The 13,451-nt window shown below is 37.3% G+C and overlaps 1 protein-coding gene and 1 non-coding gene across 4 annotated transcripts in view; both read right to left on the minus strand.

Moving 5' to 3' along the window:
* Positions 1–13,451, minus strand: part of RABGAP1L (RAB GTPase activating protein 1 like) — a 762,391-nt gene that overhangs the window by 469,099 nt on the left and 279,841 nt on the right. The window lies entirely within an intron of this gene.
* Positions 6,682–6,788, minus strand: LOC114008701 (U6 spliceosomal RNA). Its single transcript, XR_003550212.1, has one exon. It is a non-coding gene; the product is annotated as a U6 spliceosomal RNA (small nuclear RNA).

A 13,451-nucleotide genomic window follows, 5' to 3' on the forward strand; every position in this document is an offset into this window, starting at 1 on the left:
GTGTCATAATCTCATAAAGGCACATAGTTTCTATTTCCTCCACCCCCTTCCTCTATCTTCCATTTCTCCAATCTTTTCCACACATACACACACACACTGAGGAAAGTTAAAACTTATTTTTGTCTATAGTTTTTATTCTCAAACTGCACTTTTAAAGAAAGGACATAAACACTGAAAAGGGCCATATATTAAATTCCCAGACACTGAAATTATCATTTTAAATAAATTATCCAACTGCAGACTTCATCAATAATTAAAATACTGATGAAAGGATATTTGCGAAGAGGAAAAAAACATTATGGTAAAAACTTGGGGTGAAATAAGGACGTGATTTCCTACAGAAATATATGTTTACATCATTTTAGCATTTAAAGTTCTATTAACATGATACTAAGACATTCACTTCACATATTCACTGAGTGCCTACTATGCGCAGACACTGTTCCATAACACAAGAAAATTGAATAAAAATAATTTTTCAAGGTCAAGTGTCCCTGACTCATAAAATTATAAAATTCAACTAAAAATTTTAATATGCTCAATGTTTCCCTAGAACTCATGAAAAGTCTGAGTTTATATTTCAATGAAAAACTGAGAAGCAATTCTGAAAGATAAAAGCCAGACAAAGCATTTTTTAAAAAAATAACCATAATGAATATCTTTGCCTTAGGAATTAATCTCTCTTTTAGAAATTACATGTTTTATAAAATGCATTATTTCCCCTACACTATGAAAATATGACTTTCAGGAAGAAGAAAAGTTGAAAAAATTTGGAAATGGAGGGATGGAAATCTGTAAATATGGAAAATTCAAAATGGTCCCACTGAATCAAACATTTAAGTTCTTCCAAAAAATGGTCCCACTGAATCAAACACTTAAGTTCTTCCAAAAGGATTCTTAACAGGTACTAACTGCATCGTCCAAGATCCTCTCATAATTTTAACTCTCCAAGCTGAAGACAAACTTGCTCTGACCAATCAGTCATTATCTAATCTGGCATTTTTGCATGCTGGTGATTATAATGTAGCTCTTGCAGTTCATGCTGCTAGCCGTCAATGCTGATTGAGAACCTACGATGTGCAGAACATGAGGTTCTCAGAGATCCTAGCAGCTGGACCTGTGGAATTCTGGGACTCCTGGACCATCTCAAAATCCTGAGATAGGGAGAGGAAATTTTCTTTAAAACATGACTGCAGGCCCAGTCACAGTGATGCAGGTGTAGGCCACCATTACCCAATACTGGAGTCATATGAGAAGGTCCGGGGTTCTGATTCCCAGTTGTCCTGAACAAGCAAGGTGTGGTAGCCAGAACACCCATCATCCTGGTTGTCTGGAAAGCTAGGGGAAGGATGATTTTGTTAAGATTCATGTAATCACAATCTAATCTTTCAATGTTCTACTTATACCTCTTAGGGGTCGACTATTTTCTTTCATTCCCAAGGGACCCTATGAAATCAGAAAAGTTATGAAATATTTAAGTAAACAATCCATTCTTGTGTATTTCTGATGCCAGATATAGAAGCATTTATAAACATATTCATGGCATAAAATTCAGCAGTTAAAATACATCAGTACAAGGGCTGACAAGTAGCGTGGTAGTTGGAGGGGCTGGACTCCCAAATGGCCAACTGTGGTTCAAGTCCTGGACCTGATGGTTTGCTTTCTCGCTTTCCCTTCCTCTCTCTGGTCAAATTCAATAATAATAAAAAATAAAAGTTAAATAAAATTATAATTGTTTTTAAAAAACACATCAGTACCTTTTTTTTTCCCTATATAAAGTTAGGGAAACAACTGAGTTCTAATAAACAATAAACTGAGTAGAATGTGGAAATGGTGAATAACAATTTATACAAATACATGACTTATAAAAGGTATAAAACCAAGAAGGAATGGAATTATGATTTAGATTGGTTTAAAATACATATAGGCCCAGTTTCTGTGATATAGTCAGTAGCATACCAGGGCTGATTTTCACCTTCCCTCTCTCCTCTCTCTCGTCTGTCTCCTCTCTCTCCCCTTCCCTCCTCTCTCTTTCTCTTTCTCTCAAGTGCATAAGTCCTATAACAAACCAAAAAAAAAAAAATTACCATGATTGTAAATTCAGGATAATGCTAGAGGCAATAACCAAAATCATCTTTTTCTGTTGACCATCCTCTCTCCTGTTACCTTTCAAAATATCATCAAAACTTTAGCATTATAATTACAATTATGAGATAATAATTTAGTTACAATTTACTAATTTGTTTATTGTAACAGTCTACTACAACAACTGCAAATAGCTCTGGTAAATAATTGTTGCTTTCAAGCAGATGACACTCCTGGCACTGTTTCAGTACTTTGCTGACCAATCAGTCCATCGACCTGTGGTTAATGCCAAATAGTATCACTGTTCTCATAGCCCTCATCCTTATCTAAAACTTCTCACAAAGCCCCAAATCCATTTACTTATAAATATTTTAGTATTGAATCTAGTCTGGATAACTATTTTAAATTAGAACTAGTTTGCTGATCTTGTTGCTTTGCATTAGTCTAAATGGAGGAAAGAGTTCTCATTTCTCAAGATTAAAAAAAAAACTTGAAGAAAAAAGTAAAGTAGGCTAAAAGCAGAAACTGGATCATTCTGTTGTGGAAATAAATTTGCTAAACAACAACAACAAAAATGTTGACAAGAAAATACAAAAAATAAATTCCATAGCCAGAAATAAATTATGAATACTTATAGAGTATTTATACCTTGATAGGCTAATGTATTAATGTGGATATTCTAGCACAGATTATATTTTTAAAAGATGCTGCTAGTGGGGCCGGCAAGTGGTGTGTGGTTAAGGTGCTGGACTCCCTCATAGCTGACTGCAGTTCAAGTCCTAGATCTGGCAGCTTGCTTTCTCATTTTCCCTTTCTCTCTCACTCATCAAATTAAAAGATAATAATAATAAATTAAATTAATAATTCTTTTTAAAAAGATGCTATTAATGAGTCACAGGCTAAAATAGAAGTATTTTATTAATTGTTAAAAAAATAAATACTCAAGTGGGACCAGCATGTGGTACAGTAGTTAATGTGGCTGGATTCCCACATGGTTAACTACAGTTCAAGTTCTGGACCTGGTAGCTTGAAAATCATGCCAGGCACGTGTGTACTCCCAAAATCCTGAGAGGAGAATGGAGGAAAAGGACTGTGGTGTAGCCATCTCCTGGGGGGGGAGTGATTTCTCATTTTCCCTCTCTGTCTCTCCCCTCTCTGGGGAGTGCATGAGCTCTATGGCAAAAGCCTAAGGAAAACCCAAAAAACCCAAATGTTAGGGCCAGCCAGTGGCAGCTGAATCCCATATAGCTGACTGTGTGATAAGAATTCCAGATCCAGTGTTTTGAAAAGTACACTGGGCACATGTGCATGTGTTCCCAAAATCCCAAGAGGAAAAAGAAGGAAAAGGGATTGTGATGTGGCCATCCCTCATGGGTTTATGATTTCTCACTTTCCTTCTCTCTCTTTCTCTCTTTCTCTTTCTCTCTCTCTCTCTCTCTCTCTCCCCCTCTCTCCTTCCCTCCCTCTCTAGCAAGTACACATGTTCTGTAGCAAATTAAAACAAACAAAATCTCAAGTATCTATCAGTACAGTAAACACCCTAGTAAACTGTCACTAGTAAGCACTAGGTCAATGTTAGTTAGTTCCTTCACCCACCTCTTGCCTGACTCCACTCATGTATTATGAGGAATTCAAATGTAGATATTATGTAGGCTCACAAATATTCCAAAGGAAAGTTAAATATTCTAAGTATTTGAAGAAAACTATAAACCAAGTTCTATGAGACTTGAAAGGCAGAGGAATTTATACTCATTTGGAGTTGAGGCATCTGAACTGGATCTTAAAATATTTGTGTTTCCACAGAAAGAGATGGGAGAAATAACTTCGACAATAAAGCAAGACCAAAAAGCACCTCTATGTTCATAGAGCTGGAAAGAGACTACCTGGGAGAAAGTAGGACTATGCAAGGCTTTTCTGCAATGTGCCAATGAGTAAATATTTTCATCTTTGTGGAACTTACCATGTCTAGCCAACTTCTTACTCTGTCCTTGCAGCACAAAAGTAGCCTTGAACAACAGTAAGAGAATGAGTGTGACTGAGATCCATTAAAACTTTATTTATAGGGGCTGGCAGGTGGCTTGGTAATTAGGAGTGCTGGACTCCCACACTACTGACTGTGGTTCAAATCCCAGACCTGGCAGCTTGCTTTCTCTCGCTCTCACTCTATCCCTTTCTGGTCAAATTGAAATAAATAAATGAATAAATAAAGAAATAAAGTTAAATAAATTTTTAAAAAACTTTATTTATAGACACTGAAATTTAAATTTCACATAATTTTCTTATGTCACAAGATATTATAGTTTTTTTAAAAAAATTCTCCACCTTTAAAAATGAAAAAAGAAAACAGGCCAGCAGGTGGCATGGACATTAAGGTGCTGGATCACAAATGACCAGCATCTTGGTTTGAGTCCCAGACCCGGCACCTTGAAAATCATATCAGGAGCATGTGAGTACATGCCCCAAATCACAACAGAAGACTGGAGGGGAAGGGACTGCAGAATGGCCATCCCCCGGGCGATGATTTCTCACCCTACCTCCACCCAACCATCTCTGGCAAGCACAAGCACCTTATAGCAAAACACTAACAACAAAATGCAAAACAAAAATAAAAACATTCTTAGCTCTCAAGTCATTCCAAACTAGTCAGAAGAGTAGATTTTTGCCTGTAGGTTGCAGGTTGTCAACCCTGTTTGAGACCCCTAATTAACTTTAACTAATAATGAAAATTTCAAGGGCTAGATCGTGGTGCAGGGTGAAACATAATGCTCTTTGAAGCAATCCCATATGAGAAGGATCCTCATTCAAGTCCAGAGATCTCCCTGAGTACATCAGGTACGTGCGTGCCCATGATCTAGGGCTAGCTGACACTGGAGGTGGATCATGGCATTGGGACACTGCTCAGTGTACTTTCTTCCTCTGTCTGTCTCTCTTGCTCATAGAAGAAATAAATAAAAATGTTTAAAAATGAAAGTTTCAAGTTTATTTTAAACGTATCAATAGCCAAAGTTTTCATTACTTTTTCTTCCTCACAGCTGAGTTTATCTTATTTAAAAAAAAAAAATTGGTCAGAAAAATGGTACATACCTCAGGACTTGAACCACTTTTTAAACATTCTGAATTTAATCTTACTGATTAAATATCAGTAGTCCTACTTTCCCTTGATGTTTAATTCTTCTCAATGTTTAGACATTAAATTGCTTTTCTTAACCCCTCTACTAGGTCTCACTAAGTATTTTATTTCTTTGCTTTGTATAATTTAACTAATTATGGTTATTGACTTTTTCTTTCTTCTTTACACACATATTTTTTAAGTGCCAGAGCATGCGTGTGCTCAGAGAGCGAGCGAGAGAGAGAAAGACAGAAAAAGAGAGAGAAATTCCCCCCCCCCCATGTGGCATGGTCACACTACAATCCCTTCTCTTCCACTTCTTCATCCTGTTGGGATTTCGGGTACATGCATACATGCACCTAGCATGTTTTACAAGCAACTAAGGCCAGAATTTGAGCCATAGTCAGCCATGTGGCAACTGCCTCCCTTAACCACTAGGCTACAGGGCTGGCCCCATATGTGTATTTATATGTTTATTTTGTCTACGTTTTCTTGACAACAATAATTGGATTCCATTTCACTAGTTTTGATATTAAGATATCTTAGTTACTGCCCTTCTGGACCAAATACTTACAGAAACTTATTTAAGAGTTCCAAAAGCTTTATTTATCGAAACAAAAACATCCTTATCCTAAGTTTTCACTCCCCTGGAATATTAAGATCTCAGACATCTTCAAATATAAAGAGTTGATATACTTAGGTATTAGATTTTATTCTTTATTTTGTAATTACAGAATCTAATTTTGGGTCTTAGTAATTTAGCAAATGATTTATTTTTTAGTAAATAAAAATGTCTAATGCAACATAAAAGTCCTCTGGAGGAAAGGTATTAATCGTGACGATAATTTTAATAACACCTGTTAATTATGATTATACATTCACCATGAGTTGTTCTTAATACTTACATGTAATAATCCATACAATCATATGAGGTAGGAGTTAATATTATTATTTTTTTTAAATAATTATTACATTTAAATTAATTTATTTAATTATTTTAATTTGACCAGAGAGGGACAGAATGAGAGAGAGAGAAAGTGAGAAAGCAAGCTGCCAGGCTCAGCACTTGAACCATGGTCTCAGCCATGTGGGAGTCCAATGCCCTTAACCACCATGTCACCTGCCGGCCCCAGGAGTTAGTATTATTACACTCATTTTATTTTTTAGTTTTTTTTGTAGAGCTAAAAAATATGTATATTAAGATCCTACATAGCACTCTTTAAAAAATATAGAACATGGTGACCAGCAGTTAGTGTAATGGCTATGTCGCTGGACTCCCATGTCGTCAACCGCGGTTCGAGTCCCGGACCCGGTGGCTTAAACTCACGCCGGGCGCGTGTGCGTGCGTGCCCAAGATCCTGAGAGGAGAATGGAGGAGAAGGGACTGCAGCGTGGCCATCCCCTCTGGGAGGTGATTTCTCGCTTTCTATCTCTCTGTCTCTGTCTGTCTGGAGAGCGCACGCGCCCTATAGCAAAAATCTCTCCAAAAAAAAAAGGAACACTTCACGAATTTGCATGTCATTCTTGCACAGGGGCCATGCTAATCTTCTCTGTATCGTTCCAGTGTTAGTATATGTGCTGCCAAAGCGAGCACATTACACTCATTTTACAGATGAGGAATCCGAGACCCTGTCTAGTTACATAACTTGTCCAAACTCAAGAGCTAGAAAGAGCCAAAACTATGCCAGAAGGCGAGGGAAGCCTGGCTTCAGAGTCAAACTCTTATAAAAAAATATTTTTAACTGTCAGAGGGTATGTGCACTTGAGAGAGAGATAAAAAGACAAAGAGAGAAAGCATCCACTAAGGGAAGCATGGTCATACTATAATCCCCCTTTTTCCCACTTTCCCATCCCATCAGGACTTTGGTGCACATGCACACACACCAGGCATCTTTTCAAGTTGCAGGGGATGGGATTCGAACCAGGGTTGGCCATGTGAGATCTGACTCCATATACACAGGGTTTAACTGCAGAATATGTATTCTTAATCATCACTTTACTTATTACTACATGAAGCGCTATATTTAAAGCAGAAAACTATGGCTTTACAAGTTGGAATCCAAACCACTTTAGTTTTCAATTGTGCAAGTTTACATACAATTTCGAGTACAGGAAGGTTTAGCATGTAATCATACTACAAACATTTTACATTATTGTTTAGTGACAAGGCTAATATTTACTAGTCAACAGATGGTGGGAAGCTATCTTAAAATGACAAATGAATATTATTTTGAAAATGTGACAATTCAATGTGATAAATATCCAAAATAGGCATCAGCTAGTGAGTGGCAGATGGAAAAGCACTGCTACACGTTAGAGTTTAAATCAATGGTTCTCAAAGTGTGGTTCCCTGGCCCAACAACAGCCATGAAGAACTCGACTCCTAGTTAAAAGCCGTCATGTGACTTTTCAGGCTCAGAGCAATTAAAATGGCTATTCCAGGCAGGCCTCATGGGGAAAGGTGCCTGGCACACAGCCAATGCGCTGCAGTCTCTGAAGGACTTAGTCCCCTTGTCAGTCGTGCTGTTCCACATAGTTGTATCCTAGCCCAGCATCTTTATTTCAAGGTCTCTGTATATGCGATCTTGGGCAGAGGTCTTCTTCAGGCTCTTCTGCTGAGACATCCGAGGGAAGCGTGAGTGCAGAGGGGACCTTGAATACACTTGGCCCTCATACCTAGTATTTTCTCATTAATATACCTTCTCTTTCCTTTTCACCTCCCCACCTCGCCTGTATCTCTTGGAGCTCCATGACTCCCTCAACAGCCAGATAAACCCCCTTGTCTGTGATGACCTGCCTGACCTTCAACAGGTGTGGCCTTCCACACAGAAAAATGAATGAGGGGATTAAACTTTCACTCTTAGCTTCTTGATTTAATCAGCTACTGGACACTTGGCAGCTGACTCCTCTCTGTATCAGTGTAGCAGAGCTCCTAACAATCATCATAATGAACCGGTAAAAAAAGGTACAATCTCAGGCCCTACTCCAATCATACTGCATAACAAACTCTGGGTGTGTGGCCCAGTAACCTGGGTTTTAATAAGCTCTCCAGGAGATTCTGATCAACACTAAACTTTGAGAATATTGCTTTAGAGAAATCCTCCTTTCAGACCAACCTGTGATAAGTCTATTCTGCTGGATCCCAAATAGATGACTGTGCAGTTCAAGTCCTAGATCCAGTAGGCATGTGTGCATGCGTGCCCAAACTTTCAAAAGGAGAAACGGAGAGGGGACTGTACCATGATCATCCCCCATTGGGTGCTTTCTCACTTTCTCTCCCCCTCCCACCTCTCCTGAGTGCATGTGCTCTCTTGCAAAATAAGGAGGAAGGGGAAGGGGAGGAGGAAAGGAAGGGGAAGGGGAGGAGGAGAGGAAGGGGAAGGGGAGGAGGAGAGGAAGGGGAAGGGAAGAGGGAAGGGAAGGGAAGGGGAGGGGAGGGTTTACTTTAATCTTTAACATTCTTATTTTTAGGACATTAGCTAAACTATTTTTAAATTTACTCAGTTATATTTTGACTGATAACATTTCAAAAGCGAAAACTGTTTATAGTTACACCTAAAAGATGTGTACAAATTGTCTTAAATGCAACCTTAAGAGTAAAGTATGCAATATGTAATCTTATGGTGTTAAATGAAATAGGGACATTCAGAAACTTGTATATTTTTTCCTGAAAGTGAAAGGATATAAACTATAACACTGATTTCTACCATGGAATGAGCTTGACCTCAATTAATCAAATTATAATAGTTAGAAACCCCTGGTAATAAGCTATTGAGTAGAGAACATAGTGTCTTTGAAAATTACCCAGGCACTAATGAACTAATATGGATAGAAATTAATGTAGTTCAACCCTGATCTTCCATGTATCACCTGCATCACTGTACCTGAGCCTCAGCTTCCCAATTTTATCATTTATCTCCTCTCCCAGTTTATTGGTGTTTGTGAATTTATTTATTTAAAAATTCCTTTACTTTCCTTTTTGTGGGACTTTAGGAAAGATGTGAGCTATCTACATGTGCTTAATCTACTATGTATAATCAAAGTCTTTTACTTTCCTGCTGTATTTCAAAATAAATATCAAATTCAGGAGGTTAAAAAAAAAATCTAATTTCTAAGTTTAGATTGTAGCTATCATCCCTTTCCAAACCTACCTTTTTATAAGTTTATTCCATTTATCAAAGTACAAATCATTAAAAAGTGAAAAGTTCAAATGAACTATTTCACTTAAATAAAAACCAATAAACATTATATGACAAGATATTTTACTATTATTTAAAAAAAGGAGTCTACCATGAGAGCTGAGATCTAGTGATTTCAGTGATTTCAGAGATAAGAGCAATGAAGATGTTCTGCTAAGAATCTACTGTGGTAGAGCCTCTCTCTCCCTCTTTCTGTCTGTCTCTGTCTCTTTCTGCCTTTCCATCGGTCTTTTTTTTTTTTCTTTTTTAAAAAAATTTTAAGGTAAAGTTTTTTATCTTGAAATCCTCCTTTATCTTGGCAATAAACTCCTCCCCTCTCCCTCTCCTGTCTAGGCAAAAAAAGGTAGGCCAGAAGACTGAGTCTGCCATGAGAGCTGAGATATAGTGATTGCACGTGGCACGCACTGCATGGTTTTCATTTTTTGCTTTTCATAATTAACAAATTTTTTTGTTTGCTTTATCCATATTTCTCTTACCCTTTCTCTGTTTTCTTATCCTTTTTCTTTTATTTAATTACTTTGCTGCTCAGCTTCCACCTACTGAGTGTCTAGACAAGTCTAAATGAAAAGTTGCCAAATCTGAATACTATTTGGGTCCTCATATTCCTCAACTCCCACTGCATCTCTGTCACAAAGAAAGAAAAATGCAACACCAAAGAGTTTGCAGACCACATCCTCCTGTGCGCATCTGATCGCTCAGATTGATCTTCTAGAATTTAGGAAGAAATGGATAACACGTCAGATGACTAGAAATCATCACAGGGTCACAAGAAATATGCGAAACCAAGAAAATACCTCCCTCCCTAGGGAAAAGAATAACTCCTTTTCATCCACAGATAGTACAATGGAAATCATGGAAATGTCTGATAAAGAATTTAGAGTATTCATAATGACAAAACTAACAGAGATGGAAGAAAAGAGGGACAATGAACACCAGAAGAAAAAAGCTGATGAGTCCCCAGGAGGTGAAGAATTTCTTGCAAGAGCTGAAGGAGGAAATACACACCATAAAAAAGAGTCAAATGGAACTGTTGGAGATGAAGGCTGTAATACAGGAAGTCAAAACTTCCTTTGAAAGTATTAAAAGCAGACTAGTTCATACAGAAAATTGAATCTCAGATGTAGAAGACAAGGATGGCTGGACTAGTAAAATCCACCATGAAGACTGAGAAAATAGCTGCCCAAAAATGAGAATAACATATGAGAAAAACTAGATACCATTAAACATCCAAACATCTGGATAATTGGTATCCCAGAAGGTGAAGAGACTAATAAGGGCATTGACAGTCTATTCCATGAAATACTGCAAGAAAACTTACTAAAGCTAGAGAGGCATTCAAAGATCCAGACCCAAGAAATACAAAGGAGCCCAAATAAGATCAACCCAAGATCTTCTCAAAGATACATTATAGCCAGCTTGACCAAAACCACAAAGACAAGATACTCAGACTAGCAAGAGAGAAACGTCATGTAACCTACAAAGGTTATCCCATCAGGCTAACAGCAGACCTCTCATCAGAAACAATGCGAGTAAGGAAAGAATGGGAAAATATACTCAAAGTATTGAGTGAAAAACATTTTCAATCAAGCATACTATATCCAGCAAGATTATCCTTTATATGGGAAGAGAAGACAAGAACATTCTCAGATAAACAAAACCTGAAAGAATTTACTACCACCAAGCCAGCTCTCCAAGAAGTTCTGAAGGGAGTGCTATCCCAGGAAAACTACAGTCACATACACAGAAATAAAGAGTTTTAAAACAGCTAAGAAAATAGCCAGCTTGGGACTAGCAGTTAGTGTAATGGCTATGTCGTTGGACTCCCATGTAGTTGACTGTGGTTCGAGTCCCGGACCTAGTGGCTTAAACTCACACCGGGCGCGTGTGCGTGTGTGCCCAAAATCCCAAGATGAGAATGGAGGAGAGGGGCGACATAGCCATTATGCTAACTGCTGGTTCCCAAAATTGCCTTTCTTGAAATTAAAAAGTGTATTTTAAAAATTACCTATTTGGTAACCACAATAAGATATATATACTCAGCTATGTGCTATTACATAGTTTATTCATTCTATCCACAGAGTTTCATGCCTAAAGTCAACTTTTGTTCACAGATATGTATATATCAGCTGAACTTACTATTGAAAGTATTTAGATTAATTAAGATATTCTGTGAATCAATACAATGTGGGAAAGAATAAATGAATGGAAAGCAACTGCAGAAACCAGAGACAGGGTGGGAAGAGGATGGGAAATGGCAGAGGATGAGAAATATGGGGGAATATGTATGTGTGTGTGTGTGTATATATATATATATGTAGGTATATATATATATATATATACACACATATACCTACATATATACACATACTAAACAAGAAATGGAAAATTATTTGTTAATTATAACATGTATGTTTAAGCCACTCTATTCTGGCTGGAAAATCATATTTTGTATGTTGTGGTGATGTCAGTGAAAATATGTAAAATAAAAAAAAAATAAAATTTTTAAAACTGAACAGATATTTTGGCATAATTTAGAATATGAGTAAATAATCTGCTAAATTTCAGTAAATCTAATCAAAATATTTTCCTTTTATTACTCTGAATAAATCAAATAAAACTTTTTTTTTTGAGAGGTTTTTTGCTATAGGGCATGTGCGCTCACCAGACAGAGAGAGACAGAGAGATAGAAAGCGAGAAATCACCCCCCCAGGGGGGGATGCCATGCCACAATCCCTTCTCCTCTGTTCTCCTTTCGGCATCTTGGGCACACATGCATACGTGCCCGGCATGAGTTTTAAGCCACTGGGTCTGGGACGCAAACCGCAGTCGACTACATGGGAGTCCAGTAACATAGCCATTACGCTAACTGCTGGTCCCGAATCAAATAAAACTCTTTAGCCTATAATATAAAAATGACATTTTTTTGTGGATATAAATTTTAATAGCCACTATCATAATTCACTGTTATATTTCAGATTAACTAGACCACCTAAATTCTTGAATAGGGTGTTTTAATACCAATTCATTATGTTCTTAAGAACTAAATACTTTTTAAAGGTTACTTATTCCTTCGGAGAGAGAGAGGGAGAGAAGTAGTCCTCATGCCATGATCCAAATCAATGTCTCAGCTGGCTCAGATCATGTGCCCATACACCCTGCACCCCACCCCTCCTTTTCAAGCCCTCCCCCCATTCATGATGTACAAAGGGAGTATCCAGTATGCAAACCTAGCACCTTTCTCATGTGGGTCCAGCTGTGTCATTCCTATACCACAGCATGGCTTCAAGAATAAAAAACACTTAAAAAAAGATTTTTTTTTCGGGGTCAGCAGGTGGCTTGGTGGTTAAAGATACTGATATCCCACATGACCCACTACAGTTTGAGTCCCAGATCTGGTGGTTTGCTTTCTCACTTTCTCTCCCTCCCTCTATCTCTCACTCTGTCCTCTGCTCAAATTTTAAAAAATAAATAAAGTTGAAATAAAAATAATTTTTTAAAATTTCATTTCATTTCATTTATTAAAATCATTATTTTTGTCTCTAAGTTGAACAAAAAGTAAAAGAGAGCGAGAGTGAGAAAGCAAGCCACCAGGTCCGGGACTCAAATCATGGTTGGCCATATTGGAGTCCATGGCCTTTAACCACCACACCACCTGCTGGCCCCAATAAGACACTTTTTAAAATTAGATGCTGAAGGGATTTTAAAAAGTCTAGATATTTCAGATGCCATTTAAATTCTGAATATAAAGTTTATCTCAATATACTAATAGATATTATAAAATATTTATCAGTTTGAACAATGAATCTTTTAAAAAATACAAAGAATTAAATGTGAATCTAAATTATTTTGTGTTCTCTCTAAGGTAGCAAGGAATGGTTAGTGAGAATGTTAAAAGCCATTCATAGTTTAAATAATATATTTGATGCTGTTAAATAATTAGTTCCTATCATAAGCTATTTCGTTTCTAATAATTAAAATTCACTCTATTGGTTGTTATGGCAGCATAACTTCCCTGACCAATAAATTCCCCAAATTCTTCTATGAAGGATGCTGCTTGC

Source organism: Tupaia chinensis, unplaced genomic scaffold, assembly GCF_000334495.1.
Source record: "Tupaia chinensis unplaced genomic scaffold, TupChi_1.0 Scaffold000369_1, whole genome shotgun sequence".
Classification (NCBI taxonomy): Eukaryota; Metazoa; Chordata; class Mammalia; order Scandentia; family Tupaiidae; genus Tupaia; species Tupaia belangeri.